General features: G+C 41.3%; 1 protein-coding gene across 1 annotated transcript in view; it reads left to right on the top strand.

The window, feature by feature from the left end:
- Positions 1-311: 311 nt before the first annotated feature.
- The window catches only part of PLEKHA6 (pleckstrin homology domain containing A6), a 180753-nt gene continuing 160925 nt past the window's right edge, over positions 312-20139 (top strand). Inside the window, exon 1 of the mRNA XM_031937198.1 lies at positions 312-376. The gene's annotated coding sequence lies outside the window, so the exon portion shown is untranslated. The remainder of the gene's footprint in view (positions 377-20139) is intronic.

Raw genomic sequence — 20139 nt, 5'->3', positions numbered from 1 at the left:
GACTATTTACTCCTGATCCTAAGTGACAGCTCAGGGAGGGAGAATCACGTGGCTCTCAAATCCCCGCTGGGGGCCCATGAGCATGCCCAGCTGCCTCAGCCTGGGAAAGATGCTGGATCCTGCAGCAGCCACAACAGCATCCTCTCGCCGCGCCAGGGACCCGCCGGGAGACAGAGATGACTGATTAGCCAGCCCTCTGAGCCTGAGCTCTGCTCTTCCGAAGGGAGGGGACTCCGGGGGGCGGGGGGTGGGGGTGGGGGAGGAGGACCCTGGCTGGAGCTGAGCTGAAGCTGGCGCGAGCTTGAGGGAGGGGGGGTTCTGGGATGCTTGCAGAGCTGTAAAGATTCATTCAGCGCGTACTCCCACCTCAGAACCGGTGAGTCCGAGTCTGTTCTGATGCATTAAAAGGGAGGTGGCGTGTGTGTGGGGGGGGGGGGGGGGGGGGGGGGGATGGCGAGGATTGAGCACCGAGTTGGGTTGGCAGCTAGCTCCCTGGCAGGAGCGAACTGGACTGCTTGCACTGCGGTACATGCCACTTTGCCGGGTTCTCATCCCTGGCAGCTTTTCTTGGGGATCATGCTAATTATAGCTCCCTGGGGGAAGACACGATAAATATAGTAAGCTCTTAGGTAGAGGCGGGCTTTCAGGCTGGGAGCTTCCTGGGTCCTCAGCTGGGCCCTCCAAGGCTGGCTCAGGTGCCCATTTTCTTTGGGCTGGGCCCAGTGCCCAGAGACCATTTCGAGAAGAGCCGGAGGTGACCCCCTCCAGCATTCGAGGGAGGGAATATCCCTCCTGCGACTTGTTAATGCCAGGACCCAGGTCTCATGAATTCCCTCAATCTGCCCTGATCATCCTCCCTTGAGGGGCTCCTGGAGGAACTGACAGCTGGGACTGGGGTACAAGTAAAGGGATAGAGTTTATCTGATGAAGTCGTGGGGGTGCTGGTTGCAGCCTTGGGGTTCTTTGGGTGGGGAGACTGGAAGTGAAGGAGGGTTGTAAGGTGATAGCAGAAGGGATTTAAGGGAAGGGGAGAGAAGCCAAGAAGAAAGGGAAAGAGAAAAAAAAGAGTGGGAGAGAAGAGGCTGACAGAGGCTTTTTTATTTAGGGATCAGGAGACCCATAGAAAGAAAGAAAAAAGCTTATGGGAACAGGGGACAAGGCAAATCCCAGGATGCAAAAATAGAGAGGTAGAGAATTTGAGTAGAAGTAGAAGGGAAGGTAGAGAAGACCTAGACTCCATAGCATTTGAAGGAGTCAGTCATAGGGCTTGCCAGGCCTTCCTAAATCCCCAGTGACTCTCTTTACCCTCATTGTCCATGGAAGAGGTGATGCTGGGAAGGGGATGGCTTGCCTGGTGTGGGGGATGGGAAATTTGGTTGACATGTGGGTAGCAGGCAAGACTCTGGGGTCATTAGCAGCTTTAATGAGACTATTTTCCATGTGGGCTACCATGTATGATCTGTCCTAGAAAATTTGGGATTTGCACCTGTTATAGAAATCCCTAGACTATAGGATTTAGAGGCAGAATTTGTTTCCTAGAGGCTTTGCTCTGCTAGGTAAGGGGAGGAGGGAGGGAAGGAGAGAAGAATTTCTACTTTGTGTTACATAATCATTAGAGCTGCTGTGTTCCACCCCAGAGGCAACTGCATTTCAGTAACCACAGAGGCTCTGATGCCATTGGAGAGGGAATGAGGAGGTACCACTGAAACACAGTGGAAGCTCTTTGGCAGAAGCTGGGACAGACTCTAGCCAACTGGGGATGGGGGGAGGGGAAGGGGACTCCAATCACCCTAGCCAGCATCTCTAAATTAAACCTATATCTTGAGCCGATTTCTCTGTCTCATCCCAACAGCACGTAATGCTGAACTGTGAATATAAATTGCTGAAAGTCCCGGGCTTTCCAGTCAGCAGAGATGTGATAAGCGAGTTATTACTGAGGTGTAATTAATCCTGGCTGGTTATTACTCGAGTGCAAGACAATAGGGGCTTTGCTGCCAGGTTATGCTTTTTGCCTTTCTCCAATTGTAAGAAGGTGGAGTGAGCTCTGATTTTCTCTGCATGTCTGTCTGGCTTATTGAATTGGATCCATCCCTCTCAGTGTGAATGAAATAATTACAAAAGATGCTCATGTGTGAGAGCAGAGCTGCCAGCCAAGAAGCCAGCCTCTCTGCTCCCCATAGTATGGCTCCATTTCTTTCAAGGGAGAGAGCCCATCCCTTTGATTGACCGTACTAGATGAACCATTCAGCGTTGGGGCCCCCAAAAGAGTGAGGAAGGGGGAAAAGGTGGGAATTTATTCAGAGCTAGAGTCTTTCCAAGAGGACTCAGTAGTTCTATCCCAATCCTTCTCTTTGGGGAAGCTGCATCTGCAGCAGGAGAATCTGATGTTAGATTGCAAGAAGCACTTCCCAACTTCCAGAGATGTGAACCTCTGAGCTTGTAAGGAAAGGAGGTTGCAGAAGTTTTCTCTCTAGAGATGTCTTTTAAAAATCAGATGTTCTCTGTCTGTATTGCATAATAGATGATCCTGTCTTGAATTAAAGAGATAGATGAAATGGCCTTTGCAGGGATCTTCTAAGATTAAAAAATCATTTTAACAAAAAATCTAGGGAGAGAAGAATACAAGGGAATCTTTGTGGACAGGGCTGAGCCTAGAAAGAGATAAAAAAGTATTCCACAAGACTGGTTAGCAGCTTTTGCTCCATTCGCCATTTCTGAGTTCTTTCCCTGGCTACTTAGGGCAGCTAGATGAGATAAATAAAATCCTGTGCCTGGTGTGGAGAAGACCTGAGTTAAAATCTAGCCTTGGACTCTGTGTGACTCTGGTCAGGTCACTTAGTTTCTCCTAGCCTCAGTTTTCTCATCTGTGAAATGGAGATAATAGTAGCACCCATTTCTCCCAAGGTAGTTGTGAGAATCAGATGATTCTGAAGTGTTTAGCACACTATATAAATAAACTATTATCGTTATTACTATCCTGGAATCCAGTTTGGCACGTTGCCATTTTCACTTGGCAAAATTATCCTTTCTCTAGAATTTTCTTTCCCAAGTTGAAACTGTAGGGCAGTGGGTGGTGCAATGGATAAAGCACTAGACCTGGACTCAAGAAAACCTGAGCTCAAATTCAGCCTCAGGCACTTGGCAAGTCACTTAATTCTATTTGCCTCAGTTCCTTTATTTGTAAAATGAGCTAGAGAAGAAAATGCCAAACCACTCCAGTATCTCTTCCAAAAAAACCCCAAATGGGATCAAGAAGAGTCAGACATGACCGAAAATGACTGAACAACAAATCAAAGCTTCATAGTCTTATGTTGTATTTTTTTAGGGCTTGGTTTTTATTCCAAGGTCATAGCTCATCTTACCATTAATCTGGGCTAATGTGGTAACATGGATAGAGTTAGAAAGATTTAAGGTTCAAGTCCAACTGTCAAACATTAGCTGTGATCCCGGGCATATCTTTTAATTTCTCAGTAACCTAGACACCCAGCAACGTGTTGTTAAAAGTTTAACAACTAACTCTTTGGGACTGGGGGATGAGCAACACATACAGGGCACACTTTAACACTTTATCTGCATCATTCACATTGTCCTCATCCTTTCTTAAATCTATACAAGCAGCAAAACAATAAATCATTTTGATTTATAATGTTTGCTGATTTCTAAGATGTAAGTGCTCACACTGAAAATTTAACAACTGGCTCTAGGGAGCTATCACTTTTAACTGGATTCTACATAACCCTGCTCAGCACATCCCTGTTAGGCCATTCTTGAAGAATATAAGTTGCAGAATAGGTGCTATTTTGCATTGGTAGAGCATGTTTCCTCACTGGGGATTCTCTATACCACTGAAATCATAGGTCTGTTTAAAAAAATGCATATAAGAAAAAGACTAGAGCATACAAGTCATCCCATCTATAATTTTTTAAAATTATATTTTAATTTTTCTCTTACAATAGTGCTTTTCTAATATATCCTACTTCTCCACAGAGTTCTTCCTTGTTTAAAAAAAAAAAACCAAACATTAACCGACAACTTTAACAATACCAATTGATAGACCAACCACTTTTGACATTGTATTCAATATGACAAACCTGTGGCCCCCCACTTCTTCCAAAAAAGATGTTAGCCTCTATTCTCCAACACTAGTCAAGAAGCATGTGCTATTTTAGTAATATACCTGTGGAATCAATGCTTTAACTGAAAGGAGGATCATGTCATAAAATACCACATGATACTGGGAGCCAAAAGACTTCCATTCTAGCCCTACTCCCTTCAAGGACAATTAGTATGACCCTGGACAAGTCACATGCACAACCTCTCCAAGTCTCAGCTTCCTCATCTGTAAAATAGTAGTAATAATAACCATCCTGTCTGCCTCCCAGGGTAAATTTGAGGACCATCTGAAATAATGTATTTGAAAGCGATTTGAAAATTGCAAAGCAATCTCTGAACATGAGGGTCTATTTTTAAAGGGGGTGACTAATGATAGCAATTTAAGATACGGCAGTCGATCAGCAGGGAAGGTATATTTTTGGGCAGGCAGCTTCCTACTCTGTCTGTGAATTAAGGCAGCTCTAATTGTGGTGATGACAGAGGGTGTCCCCAAAGTCTTAGAATTTTCATGATGAAAGCTTACACTTGCACCAAGACTTTGGGGATGCCCTTAGTACCTCCATAGCTGAAGCACTAAATGGGTTACAAAGAGCTTTTCTCACCACCACCACCCCCCCCCACCCCCCCGGGGAGGGAGGGAATGTGAGTCTCCATTTTATGGGTGAAGAGACCAGGATTTAGGGAGGGGAACGAGCCCACTCTTACATGACTAGCAATTGATCAAACTGAGACTCAAACCCCCTTCTTCCAACCCTAGCTACAATCCTCCTTTGGTGACAGAAGAGCATTGATCCCAGAAGCAGGAGATTTGGAATTGGAGAGAGCTTCAGAGGCCGCTGAGATCAGCCCCTTTATTTTGGAGGCAGCAGGATAGCACAGCTGGACTTGGAGTTAGAGAAATGAGTTCAAATGTTGCTTCAAACATTAGTTGTGTGTGACTCTGAGCAAATGAATCACTTAGCCTCCCTTTGTAAAATGGGGTTCATAATAGCACCTACCTTATGGGGTTGTGATGAGAATATCTAATAATTGTTGTGAGATTTGTAAAGCTCTATGCATATCTTAAAGGGCAGCAGGGTAATACAGTGGATATGTATCCATAGGTAAGTCACTTCACTCTGCCTCAGTTTCCTCATCTGTAAAATGAGCTAGAGAAGGAAGTGGCAAATCACACCAGTATCTGCCAATAAAACCACTAATAAGTGTCAAATATATGAGGTTAGATTTTAATTCAAGTCCTCCTGACTCCAGGACTGATGTTCTTAGCTCCATGATTTCTGTACACTTCTGAATGATCTTCCTCAGGTCACCCCTGCCATCTCCATATGCTGTTGAAGGGATTTTCCTGAAGTGTAGATCAGCCCATGGTACTTCCATGCTTAATAAACTACAATGATTCCTCTTTGCTCTAAGATCAAAAACTCTCTTGTTTTAACTTTCACAGCCAAATACAACCTGGTCAGAAAATATATTTTCATTTTCATTGTATATTAGTCTGGCTACTACCCTGGTGATCCAGCTGAACTGTCCTGTCTTTTCTCAGATGTGATACCCCATTTTCCCTCTCTGCACGTTTGCACTAGCTGTACCTCATGCCTGATGGACACCTCCTTCAGCTCTGCCTCATAGAATCCTTCTCTTTGGAACATAGCTCAAGAGTCATGTGTAGCCTTCTCTGATCTCTGTCAGTCAGTATTCATCCTCTCAGACAACCTGAGATTGAACTACTTTGTATTTATTCTGTATGTGCTTTTTAGGGAATTGTTTTTTTCTCTCATTAAAATGGATGCTTCTTGCAAGAAGAAATTAATTATTCTTTGTATTTATATGCTCAGTCCCTACCACATTGTCTACACATAGTGATATTAATGATGATAATGATAATAGTGATAATAATAGCTGTAATTTATTATAAGTTTCACAAAACAGATACTTGGGAAGTAGATATTGGAGGCAGCGAGATGGTGCAGTGGATAGAGCATCAGCCCTGAAGTCAGGAGGATCTGAGTTTAAATCTGGCCTCAGCCACTTCACACTTACTAGCTGTGTGACCCTGATCAAGTCACTTAACCCCAACTGCCTTGCAAAAAGAAAAAAAAATGTTAGGGAGGTAGATATTATTATCCACATTCTACAGATGCAGAAATAGAGGCAAGTAAACTAAGGTTTTTCTGACTCTAGGTCTAATGCTCCATTCCCTTTGCCACCTGGTTGCCTTCATAAATGCTTACTGATTTTTCATTCCATAGGTGAAAACTCTTTGAAAAGTATAAATGGGGGCAACTAGATAGCATAGTGGATAGAGTACTAATCTTGTAGTCAGGAAGATCTGAGTTTAAATCCAGTTTCAGACACTGTACCCTTACTAGCTGTGTGACCCTGAGCAAGTCACCTAACCCTACTTGCCTCACCAAAAAAAAAAAAAAAGAATTGTCAGGTCAATGCAAGAAAGGCCAGTGACTCTCCATTACCCATAAGATCAAATATAAAATCCTGTTTGGCATTTAAAGTCTTCACAACCTGACTTCTTCCTATCTTTCCATATTTTTATCTTTTACTTCAAGTATGTTTCTTCCACAAAACATGCTCTCTGCCTTTTCACTGACTATCCCTACTTTGCTTAAAACCTTCTACTTTCTCACTCAGCTTCCTGAGAACTTCTGAGCACTTGTTCATGATACTTTCTCCTTAAGCATTGCTTTGTAATAAAGGGGAGTGGAAAAATGATCATTGTCTGTCTAGTCATTTTCAGTCATGACCTCATTTGGAATTTTCTTGGCAGAGTCATTTGCCATTTCCTTCTCTAACTCATTTTACAGATGAGGAAACTGAGGCAATCAGAATTAAGTGACCTGCCCAGGGTTACATAGCTAGTAAGTGTCTGAGGTTGCATTTGAATTCAGGGCTTCCTGACTCCAGGCCAGAAGCTCTATCTACTGTCCTGATTTAGGAATGTCCTGACAAGGAATCCCCTCTCTAATATTCCTGGCAAGTGATCTTGCTGCCTCCCGTGATAATTTTCTCTTTGACTCCCTCTCGATAGAGGCAGTAATTTCTATTTGTGGATAACTTTAATCATTAAAAATTTAATTTTAATTTTCCCCATGTTGATTCAAAATCTCTTCCCCATCTGCTGCTATCCAGGCCTAGGAAAGACCTGTAGAAAGTAGGACAGACTCTCTCCTTGGCAGAGAGCATAAAGATCCAGTTTTGGTCCTCAGGGAGGTTACAATCAAAAAGAAAAATGAGATTCACATTGGCTAAAGGTTTGGAATATTCATAGTTCAACCTGTAGCATCCGTGCTCCACAGTAGCACTGATGTAGGAAGCATCATATACACCAAAGTCGCTTCTGTTTGGTTTGAGGCCACATTATAGAATTGAGCTGTTCAATATTATGTTTTGGCTAAGTACCTGTTAAGGTGACATGTGCCTGTAATCTGGCAGAGTGTGCTGGTGGAGTATTGGAAAGTGCAGTGGTCCTGGATCAGATTAGCCTGGGCCTCGATTTCCCCCTTTGTCAAATGAGAAGGCTGGAGTCAGTGTTCGTTAAGGTCCTTCCTAGCTCTAAAATTCTATGGTTTCATGACTTAGGGAAGATAGCCTGAATGAAAACATCACTAGAGAGAGTTAAGAAAGAAAGTATTTGTGTGTGTATACTGGGAGAGGGTTCAGGGGGAATATATCTGTATATAACAAGCAGCCTGAGTCACATGCATGTGTCCCTCAATTTCTTTGGATCTCAGTGTCTTCCTCTGTAAAATGAAGGTTCTGGATTATTTGATTTTAAGTGCCTCCATTAGACTGTAAGCAACTTGAGGACAAGGACTATCTTTTGCCTTTTTTTGTATCCCCGGTGCTCAGTACAGTGCCTACCTAATAAATGTTAATTAAATGAATGACTAGACATTTCTAAACTCCCTGCTGGTTCCAATATTCTGTGATTCTGTAAATCTACTTAATCTTATTCATATATATTGATTAGGCTTGTATGCATGTAATGATAATTGTTTAAATTTTGCTTTGAAGTTAACAAAACAACAAATGTGTAATTATATAATCTCTTTATATAATTTTATTGAAAGATCAGGATTCTGTTCAGTTCTGCACACATATATTGAATCTAGGAAATACTGTGACATATTTAACATGTATAGGACTGCTTGCCATCTGGGGGAGGGGGTGGAGGGAGGGAGGGGAAAAGTTGGAATAGAAGTGAGTGCAAGGGATAATGTTGTAAAAAATTACCCAGGCATGGGTTCTGTCAATAAAAAGTTATAATTAGAAAAAAAATTAAAAAAAAAAGAAAGATCAGGATTCAAACCTAACCTTTGCCACTTACATAGCCTATATGACATTGGACAAATTTCTTCACTTCTGAGTTTGATCAAATATAGAATGAACAATTTGGAGTAGGTGACCTCTAAGCCTCTATATTTTTGATCCTATGATCCTCCTAACAGCCCTTTAAAGTAAGATGCTAGAGGTACTGTTTCCATTTTTCAGATGAGGACACTAAGGCTGAGTAGTCACTTGGCTAGTAAAAGATCAGAGATGGAATTTGAACCCAGATCTATAAAAATTACAAGTCCAATACAAAATGTGCTTTTCTTCCCCTCCCTTCCTTCCTTCCTTCCTTCCTTCCTTCCTTCCTTCCTTCTTCCCTCCCTCCTTTCCTTCCTTCCTTCTTCCCTCCTTCCCTCTCTCCCTCCCTCCTTCCCTCCTTCCTCCCTTTCTCCTTCCTCCCTTCCTCCCTTCCTTCTTTCCTTCCTTCCTTTTTTCCTTCCTTCCTTCCTTCCTTCCTTCCTTTAACAGCACAGCAAAACATGGGTTCTTAGGAGGAAAATAGAAGAATGAAGAGGATTAGTGGTAACAAAGTAGTCCAGAAAGGCTTCCTAGAGGACAGATGTTTGGAGCAGTACTGGCAAATATTGAGCAATCAGGATGAGCAGAGAGAAGTAGAAAGAATCAGCTGCTTGCTTCTCTTTTCTATAGGCCAGGCTTAAAGGGTCTGTCTCACAGGAAGCTAACATCTTAAGAGGTAGTCCGGCGACAACAGGGAATTTAGTTCTCTCATTCATGTAGACCCCCAGCCTGGGCCAATCCTGCCGTCAACTTTCCAGCTGCTCAGTAGCTTGGTTGGTCCCCTGACCTTCCTTAAGCAAGACAGCCTGGCGGCCATGCTGGGTTGTCATAGTAACTGGCAGCCACCCAGCTGGGTTGCCATGGTAACCAAAGAGAAGATGGGGGGGGGGTCAGCTAGGGGAATCAGCCTTAGAATTAAAAGAACCAATGAAGGATTAAGGAAGGCAGAAAAGGGGTTTTTGGGGGAAGGGGAGGACAGAGAAGCCCCTGATGTTCTGATCATCCCATCTTCTAGCTCTCTTCCCTTTTCTCTTTAGGGATCAAGAGAGTCAGGGAGACAGGTAGGGAAGAATTCATTTTGGGGTTCCTGCTGGTAAGAGTGCTTATGGTCAAAAGTGGCTGGGGTTTGGGAGCATAGTTCAGGATGGAGCGTCTTAGACACAATAAAAATAACACTTATTGGTCAGTCTTCAGATGGTTTATTTTCAGGCCCCTGCAGCCCTGGCCTCTGTGGTACACAGAACTAGCTGGTAGAAGGCAACTGGGACAGGTGGAAGACAGCCAAGAGGAAAAAGCTGCCCTCTGCCTTCAGGGAGTTTGCAATTTCAATTTGGCTGGCATTTCCCAACAGGATACAATGGATAGGGCAGCAGACAGGAAGTCTGGGTTCAAATGCCGTCCACCTTGCTCATACATGCTAGCTGTGTGGCTCTGGGTGAGTCATTTAACTGTGGCTCAGTTTCTTCATCTATAAAATCAGGAGTTGAAACTGATACTCTCTAAGGTCCTGTCTTCCTCTAAATCTCTGATCCTGTTAGCCAAGAATAGAGGACAGATGAACTCATAAGCAGCTCTCATGGCTATCCCCCACCTTTCCCCTAGCAGACTAAGCCTTTTAAAGTCAAGGTTGACAGTCATAAAAATTAAATGAGATTGCTCCTGATACAATGAAAACTCTTCAAGGGCAGGGTTTGCCCCCTTTTTTTGTCTCCTCAGCACCTAGCACAGTGGCTGGTATACAGCAGATGTTTAATTAGTGGTGATTGGTTTAGAATTGAAAGGGACCTTAGCAACCGTGTGATCTAACCCCTTCAATTTTTACAGACAAGGAAACTGAGGCTTGGAAGGGAGTAGAGAAGTATCTCAGCTAAGACCACACAGCCAGCTAGCAGGTGAGCTGAGATTTGAACCAGGTCCTTTCCTACCAAATCCACCAATTTTTTTCCCCATGATACCCCATTATCTTCTTTATATCTCATTAAACTGCTCTGTATCCAAACAACATCGGATACATGTCATGCAAAGGATTAGCTCTGAATAATTACATGCTGAGTGAAAGATGAATTAATGTATTCACCAGCCTTATTTTCATCAGAGGGAAGGGTGTGTTGGATGTCCTTACATTAACTGGGGAAGGTTTGGATTCTGAGATGTTGAATGATTTGTCCAAAGTCACATAAAGGCTCATGGTAGGGACAAACCTGAGTGCCCAGCCCTGTTCTCTTGCTAAAATGGGAACTTAAGTATTAAGTGTATTCAGTGTGTGTATCGGACTGGCTGTCTTGGCTCAAACATCAGAACAGGTTTTTCTGGTTGTGGAGGGGACTGGAGGAAGGCAAGCAGGAATAGCACTCACTGTAGCTCATGTATAGAATCCTAAGGCCTTGCCTGGGGGCATCAGGCCCTTGGGAGAAACCTCAAATTCTACTCCCTGTGCAACCCATACTTGATTATATGAATATTGTCACGGGGATGACAGTCAAGGCCATGCAGAGGGTACAGCAAGTGTGAATATGGCTTTTTCCCTTGGGGAAGAGGCGTTATTGGCTTAAAGTCGTAGTTATTGCTGACTACCTGAGGTGCAGAAGATGGGGAGAGAGATCTTCTGTATGCTAAGGAGTATCCAGCTAATCATGGAGGGAAAGCACCAGGAGTGGGAAGGTAGGGAGCTAGCAAAGGCCTCCTGCAGAAGGTGACATTTGAGCTGGCTCTTGAAGGAGGAGGAGAGAGAACATTCTAAACATGGGGGAGAAACAGTAAAAAGGCACAGACTCAGGAGGTAGGATGAGTGCTGCGTTTGGAGAGCAGCAAATAGGCTCAGTGTAGCTGGAGTCAATGGGAGGGAATAAAACATAAGACTATAAAGGTAGGAAAGGGCTAGTTTGGTCCCTTGATGCAAATACATATAAGAGCTTTAATAGTAGAGGAGAAAATAATGGCGGGTTGGGGGGTGCTTGAACCTCACTCCCATTTAAATTGGTTCAAAGAGGGAAAAATATACTCGATTGAATATTGAAATATGTCTTGCCCAACTGAGAAATGGGAGGGGAAGGGAATAAGAGAAAGTGATAAAAGGGAGGGCAGATTAAGGGTGGCAATGGTCAGAAGCAAAATAGATTTTTAAGGAGGGATGGGGTAAAAAGTAAAAAGGAGAGAGAAGAATATACAGAAGAAAATAGGATAGCGGGAAATACACAGTTAGTGATCATAATGATGAATGTGAATGAACTCACCCATTTTAAACAAAATGATGGCAAACAGGATTTTATACTTTATTTTGGTGGTAATAGGAAGCCACTAAGAATTTACTCGTTTTGGCAGTTGAACGGAGGAGAGAGGCTTGAGGCAGGGAGAAGAACCAGAAAGCACTTTTTTTTTTTTTTTTTTTTTTTTTTTTTTTTGCTGAGGCACTTGGGGTTAAGTGACTTGTTCAGGGTCACACAGCCAGGACGTGTTAAGTGTCTGAGATCAAATTTGAACTCAGGTCCTCCTGACTTCAGAGCTGGTGTTCTATCCACTGTACCATCTAGCTGGCCCAGAAAGCACTTTCAACAGTTGAGGTATGAAGTGGGCCTTCGTTAGGATGGAGGCAATATAATGTAGAGAGAAGAAAGGGCTGAACTTGACATTAGATGTGTGAGATGCAGGTGAATCAGGGAGGACACTGAAGCTGTGGGCCTGTTAGACTTGGAGGATAGGAATGGGAATGGAAAATTTGGGAAGATGAGATAATAAGTTTTGTTTTAGATGTGTAGGGTTTGAGATGCCTAAAAGATACCCAGTTCAAGATGTCTAAAAGGCAGTTGGTGATGTGGGATTTTAGATCCAAAGAGAGCTTAGATTGGATATAATAATCTGGGGATCTTTTGCTCTGATTTTTCTCTCTCAACATAATTTATAAAACAATGTGTATTAAAAATAAATAAACTAAACAAAAGAAAAAAAGAAAATTAGGGAGAGAAGAGAGATGATTAAAGAGGCGATCTTCTGAGATGGGATGAAGGGTACATGTAAACGGGCCTGTCTTGGCAAGGAGAAGGGTTATCTCATTATTAGAGATCAAAGAAAGAGGAAAGAAGAAAATGAGTAATGTTAAACAAGGCATTTTAAGATGAAGAGAAAAGAAGAAGAGGGAGGTCATGATGAACAATCTGAATTACGAGTTACTATTTTGTATTTAAATATCTGTCAGTAAATATTATGAGACTTTTTGCATGGCAAAAAAATCACTATTAGAGAAATGCAAAAAAATGAACTGGGAATAATTTGTATAGATATAGTAATTGGGAGCTGATGAGATTACTGAGAAGGATGATATAGAGTTAGAAGGAAAAAGAGCTAAGTAACCCCCTAGAACCTTGGGGGACACGCTTGGTTAGAGGGTGTGAACAGGATGCAGTTCCAGCAAAAGTCAACTTTGGGCCAGAAGGATGGGTCAAACAGGCAAGAAGAGAGTGTCATAAAAGCCTAGAGAGGAGAGAATATGCATCCAGTTGAAGATGGTGATTGACAATATCAAAAGCTGCAAAGAAGTCAAGGAGGATGGGCAAAGAGAAAAGATCAGTAGATTGGGCAATTAAGAGATTATTGATAACTTTGGAGAAGGCAGTTTCTGTTGGATGATGCAATTAAAAGCTAGATTGAAGAGAGTTTGGAGAGGAGTGAGAGTGGAGGAAGTGAAGGTTCTTCATTCTGAAACCCTTCTAAAAGAATTTAGTCCAGAAGGAGAGAGATAAATTGGTATCATTGAATAAATAAGGTTTTGTTTTTTTAAGGATGGGGAGACATGGATGTGTTAACAGGAGGTAGCCAAGAGAGATTGAAAATTAAATAATAAAGATGATAAAGAATATTCTGAAATTGAATCAAGGGTGCATATAGTGAAATTGGCCTTGACAAAAAGGAAGGTTACCTTTCTGTATAAGACAAGGGTGAAGGAGACTGTGGAGGAAGATTTCTGAGTGATGTGAGATATGAGATGGAAGAAAAGGGAGCTCTTGATAAATGGCCTTGGTTGTGTGTGTGTGTGTGTGTGTGTGTGTGTGTGTTTTGTGGGAAGTTTGAAATGAGGTCCTCAACTGAGAGGGTAGGAGGAGGTGTACTAATGGAGATTTTGAGGATGTAAAGATTAAAAGAGACAACTATGGAGACTGGATGTAAAGATTGGAAGAGACAACTGTGGTGAATTGATTGAGGAAGGATAGAATGATTTTCTGATGCATTCTGGGCCTAGTTGAGATTTGAGACTAATCTATTTCAAATGCAGATTTGTAGTGAGACCCAATCAATGATATGATTCTAAATCCACTTGGTTGAATAGGAGCAAACAAGGGAGATAGTGGGAGTCATCCAAAATTGGGGTTTGACAAGTTGGGATCAGTAATATAACACAGGGGCAAGAGGATGGAGGGTGGAGGAGAGTGTAGAGTAGGTTATCAGGAGGTTGAGATGGAGAGCGGAGGAGAACACAGCCAGCAATAGATGTGTTGATATGGGAAAGAATGGAGGACTGGAGGGAAGAGAGAGCATGAAGAATTAGAGGTCAAGAAAAGGGTTAAAGGTCATAAGATTTAGGGAAAGATAAATGATAAAAGATTATTGTCAGGTAAAGGATAGACTTTATTATTATCTCTTCCTCCCTTCCCCACTCCCAAAGCTTTTAAAGTGCCTCTCTTGAGATTGTGAGTTGGAAGGATGAAATAAGTTAATAATAGAAACTGATATTCAAATAGAGCTGGAAGGTTTACAACAATAAACCAATAAATTAAAGGTGTCTACATTGTCTACACTGAGATAAATCCCCATGAGGAGATAGGACCCTCAGATAACAATGGTCCTCTTGGAGAAGGAAGAGAACAACAATGAAAAAACTACTCTGGTGGGGAACAAAGAGCAAAGGGACAGGGGTTCATTCAGACTCCTGGATTACATTGGGTTTGGAGTTAAAGCACCTAATCTTGCTTTTTATTTTGTGTGTGACTTTAGATAAATCCCATTTTTCTGGCCCCTCTTTTTCTTTATCTGTAAAATGAAAGAGTTTGACTACATTATTTCTAAGATCCTTTTCATCTCATTCCATGACCAAGTCTTTATGTTCAATTTTTTTTTTTAACCCATTCTTTCATCTCGATGAGCTTGTTTTTTTACTTGTGATCACCTCAGGATGACTCCCTCCTCTAAATTTGCCATAGACTTTGCTCTGGAGGAATCAGGTGAGGCGTTTCATAGCCAATAGATGCTTCCATTCAGGTTGGATGCTGAAGCCTATTCATTCACTTATTATCCCAATTCACTTATTAGTCTCAAAAACCTGCTGCTCGTTACACATATATAACCCATATCAAATTGCACACCATCTTTGGGAGGGAGGAAATTAAGAACTCAAATTTTTTTTTAAAGCTTTTTAATTTTCAAAAGATATGCGTGGAAAAATTTTCAACATTCAACAACCTTGTGTTCCAATTTTCCCCTCCTTCCCCCCACCCTCTTCTCTAAATAGCAATAATCCAATATATGTTAAATATGGTAAAAGTATATGTTAAATACAATATATGCATACATATTTATACAATTATCTCGCTGTACAAGAAAAATCAAATCAAAAAGGAAAAAAAAAGAAAGAAAATAAAATGCAAACAAACAACAACAAAAAGAGTGAGAATGCTATGTTGTGATCCACACTCAGTTCCTACAGTTCCTCTCTCTCTGGGTATAGATGATTCTCTTCATCACAAGATCATTGGAACTGGCCTGAATCATCTCATTGTTGGAAAGAGCCACATTTGTCAGAATTAATCATCGTATAGTCTTGTTGCCTTGTATAATGATCTTCTGTTTCTGCTTATTTCACTCAGGATCAGTTCATTTAAGTCTCTTCAGGCCTCTCTGTATCCATCCTGCTGGTCATTTCTTACAGGACAATAACACTCCATAACATTCATATACCATAACTTATTCAGTCATTCTCCAATTGATAGGCATCTACTCAGTTTCCAGTTTCTTGCCACTACACAAAGGGCTGCCACAAACATCTTTGCACATGTGGCTTCCTTTCCCTTCTTTATGGTCTCTTTGGGATACAAGTCTAGTAGAAACACTGCTGGGTCAAAGTTTGATAGCCCTTTGGGCATAGTTCCAGATTCTCTCCAGAACGGTTGGATTACTTCACAACTCCACCAACAATGTATCAGTGCCCCAGTTTTCCCACATTCCCCTCCAACATTCGTCATTATCTTTTCCTGTCCTCTTAGCCAATCTGAGAGGTGTGTAGTAGTACCTCAGAATTGTCTTAATTTGCATCAATTTTTTTTTTAATGAATGTTAAAAGTTGTCTTTACATGTAATTGGCAAAAATAAAATGCTATTAAAAAAAGAAAACGAAAAATTGCTGCTACATTTTGGCTCTCATCACACTCTAAAGGACTATATCAATTGGTGAGAATGTGTTTCAGTCACATAATAAGAACTTAATGCTTTGTTGAATGCATGAATGAATAAATACTTTAATGGAGGTGGGGAATTGGAGTATATGTGGAATCATAACACTTTAGATCAGAAATGTAGGTGTTCTGAGTTCTAATCCTAACCCTCCCTGACACTGACTAATTAGGACTTTGCATATGTTCCTTGACCTTTTTGTGCTTCGGTTTCCTCATCTGTAAGGTGGGGATAAAAAATAGCTCCTGCCTCATAGGGTCAATGTGAAGATTAAATGAGATAATATTTGTAAACGACTTTGAAAGCCTTAAACTGATTTATAAATGCTAAATATTGTTTGTATATACAATATAATATAATGTAATAATGCTAGCTATTATCCACATGCTACCTCTTACTGCGTAATCCAGCACAGAAGCAGCAGATGACAGTCCTCTCTCCCGCTGCCTCTGGACTGGCAGGATTCCCCCAGCTCTCGTGGCCTCCTCCAGACTCGAATTATATGATATTTGAAGGTTTGTGAAGCACTTGCCCTCCCAATAACCCCATGAAAAAGGTATCATGATGTTTATTATTTTTATTTTATAGGCAAGAAAACTGAAGCTCAGGGAACTTAAACAAGCCACTTTATGAGCCCCAGAGAACTTGGGCTTTGCTAGGGCAATACTAATACTAGTTCTTGTTTATATCACCTTTATAACAACCTTGTGCAGTAGTGCAAAAAGTATTACTTCTACATTATGTGGGGAAACTGAAGCAGGAGCATCAAATGACTTTCCCAATGTTACTCAGCTATTAAGTGGGGGCAGCTGGGATTTTAACCCCCTGCCTCCAAAGTCCAGTGCTTTTCTATTACCATGACTTCTCTCAATTCCAAGATCAAAGTCAGATTTTCCAAAACAATCTATATTTGCAAGTGGACTTTATTCAATGCCAGATGTAAATTTTGAAAAATCTGAATTGGATTTCTAGCCCTGATGTTTCTTAGGAAGGTGCATATGGATAAATCATCTAACTTTGGTACTTACTCTATAGCTGTGTGACTGTGGGCAAATGAGTTAATCCATTTCTGAACTTCAATGTCCTTTTCTATCAAATGAGGAAGGTTGGAATGAATAGTTTTTAAGGACCCCTCCAGCTGTCAATCTATGACTTTATGAAAACTCAAGCCTCCATTTCTTTATCTGTAAAGTGAGACTATAATACCCACATTCCCTACCTCACAGAATTGCAATCATCAGTCAACAAATCAATAAACATTTATGAAGCTCCTCCTGTATGTCAAGCACCATGATAAATGTAGAAGTTAGAGAAAGAAGTAAAATCCCTACCCTTAAGAAGCTTTAAAAATCTAGTGGGAATCATTAATAAGAATCAAATAAAATATATATAAATTGAATGGCACTAACTAAATGTCAACAATAGTTAAGTTTTTCCCCTTCTAATAGGGAAAAAGGCAAAATAGAACAAGGCAGATAGTGTAGAATCCAATTCTAAAATGTTCCTAATCTACCCAGAGATATCTGGCTCAACTTTCTGGGACTAAGGTGACTCATATTCCCATCTATGCCACAGCAACTTGTGTGATGCTTTCTCTTGGACACATCAAGTTTTACTTATTTGTTTGCACCAGACTTATGATTCTCTTGGCATAGGAAACACTCCAATGAAGAAACTCCCTCTCCCAATGCGATTGCCACCTGTTCTGTAATTTATAGTCTTATATATGTGGTCATTCTTTTTCTGGACTCATTCCTTACTTTCTGGACTTCCTGCTGGCTTATCCTAGAATTTCTCTCTGGACCCGGGCCTCTTGTTGGACTAGCCAGACATCTTGGGGGCTGCTCATCCTGGAATAGCATTCCATGAGGCCCGTCCTCTTCCTCCTATTGGTGAATTCCTCCTGAAGCATCCATTTTTGGGATCCAGGGTCCAGTCGGCCTTTATCATCTTTTTAGCCCTGATTTAATGGAATTTCAAACCCTAGGCAGAGGGTTTTGGGTACCTTCATCCTCTTTTCTCCCTTCTCCACATTTTGTTGTTGTTGTTTTTTGTATGTTGTCTTCCCCCGTTGAAATGTGAGCTCCTTGAGGACAAGTACTGCCTTTCATTTTGCTTGTATTTGTATCCCCCCCCCCCAACCCCATATGGCACATATTAAGTGCTTAATTAATGCTTGTTTAGAGGGTTCCTTCTTTAGAGGGTTATTGACTGGGAACACTGACAGGTTGAATCACTTGCCCAGGGTTACACAGGCAGGATACAGTAAAGATAAACCAGAGCCTTCCTGAATCTGAGGGTGGTTCTTTATCTATTAACCCACTGGACTCTGCTAGTAGAGGTGAACTGTTGATTTAAGAAGATCCCTGACGACTTTCCCTATGCTTCCAATCCCACAGCCTGACTAATTTGTCCCTATCTTCTAGCTTCAGGGTGCCTCTGGCTCACTGCTGCAGGGCAGACATGGGTGAAGTGAAACCCTTGGGGTCCAATTAAATATTTCACACCTGTCCTAGCTGCAAGGAAATGAGTCCCTTTCCCTCAGGGAAGTGCTTTATGCAAAGTTCACCTAATTTTTTTTTTTAAACAATCTTAGCTCATAATAATATATAGTATTTCTCTTTATATACATCTATAAATATGCATATGTTATGTAACACATTCAAATATATTTGTATTTGTATATATATAAATAAATGTGTTATATAGCACTAAATATATAAATATAGGTATGTTATATAATCTATAACAATATATGAATGTGCATGCTACAATCTATACACATAAACATGTTACATAACATATAAATATATAATGAATACATGTATAGATCACGTATATTATCTATCCATGTAATATACAACCATATATATGTATATTGTATAATATATAATGTGAATATTTATATGTATGTATGTATAAAGGAAGGAATAAAGCTCCCCTGTCCCCATACAAGAGAAAGATCATTTCATTATGTAGTATTTCTGGATGTGATAATCCAGTAGTCTGATTCAAATATTATTGGGTATATTTTTATACTAATGTTACAGAGGCTTAGATTTAGGCCTGGAAGAGATCTTAGCTCCAACCCCTCGTTTTTATGAATACAGGGAATCACACAAGTAGTAAGTGACTAATCTGGGATTTGAATCATGAACCTCCAACTATTAGTTCAATGCTCTCCTGCATCACAAAGCCTTTCCAAAAGAAGGGAAGTCATGAGTGAGAGCTGAGGATTGTGAGGAAGGAGGTGAGATTTGTTTCATAAGATCACATTCCTAATAATAATGGAGGACAGAGAGAGGGAGAGGGAAAGGAAGGGAGAGAGAGGGAAGGAGAGAAAGAGAGAGAGACAGACACAGAGACAGAGACACAGACACAGAGAGAGACACAGAGAGAGAGATGAGAGAGGGAGAGGGAAAAGGAGAAGGAAGGGAAGAGGGAAAAGGAGAGGGAGAGAAAGGGAGAGAGGGAAGGAGAGAAGGAGGGAGAAGGGGAGAAAGGCTTAGAGTTATGAAGACCTGAGTTCAAGTTCTGCCTTTGACACATGCTACTTGTGTGACTGAGTCACCTAACCTCTTGTTTTCCTCAGGGAATCTTTTTAGACTATAAATTGCAGAACATTGGTCAGTCTGCACAGGAAGAGAAAATTTCCTCACTGGGAGTTCCAGTGAAGCTACAGGATGCAGGCCATCCCATTCAGCTAGCATGCTAAGATTTACAAATGTCTTTCCTCTGCAATAAGTCTGTGAAGTACAATTTATTATCCCCATTTTACAGATGAAAAAACTGAGGCTCAAAAGGTAAAGTTTTAAGATCTCTTGGCTCCCCTGCATCACTCTGACCACTTCACTGTATGATACTTTTTCTAGGGTTTCTTTTTTCTTTTAAACAGCTAAATAAGCCTTCACCCAGAGAGGCTGATTATTTGCATAAGGTCACAGTAAGCTGTGAGCTCACATACAAGTTGAGTGTCTTTATTTCTGACTATCATCCTCTTATTCTCCCTCCTCTCAATTCCTCCCCCTGCCCACCTTGTTGAGATATAGGTATAGTAGATTTCAGCTGAGGAGGGGGCAGAATGGAGAGAGGAACAGAGGGAAAAAAAGAGAGAAGGGGAAGGGGAAGAAAATTATTCATTTGATTCTTCTTTTATGAAAGTGATTCCATAGAGTTATGGCTCATTCAAAGGGGCTAAGTGTCCTCCAGCTGGTCTCCCCTTCC

Source organism: Sarcophilus harrisii, chromosome 4 (assembly GCF_902635505.1).
Source record: "Sarcophilus harrisii chromosome 4, mSarHar1.11, whole genome shotgun sequence".
Lineage (NCBI taxonomy): Eukaryota > Metazoa > Chordata > Mammalia > Dasyuromorphia > Dasyuridae > Sarcophilus > Sarcophilus harrisii.
Note: the sequence above shows the minus strand (reverse complement) of the source record. Positions and strands in the feature narration are given on the sequence as shown.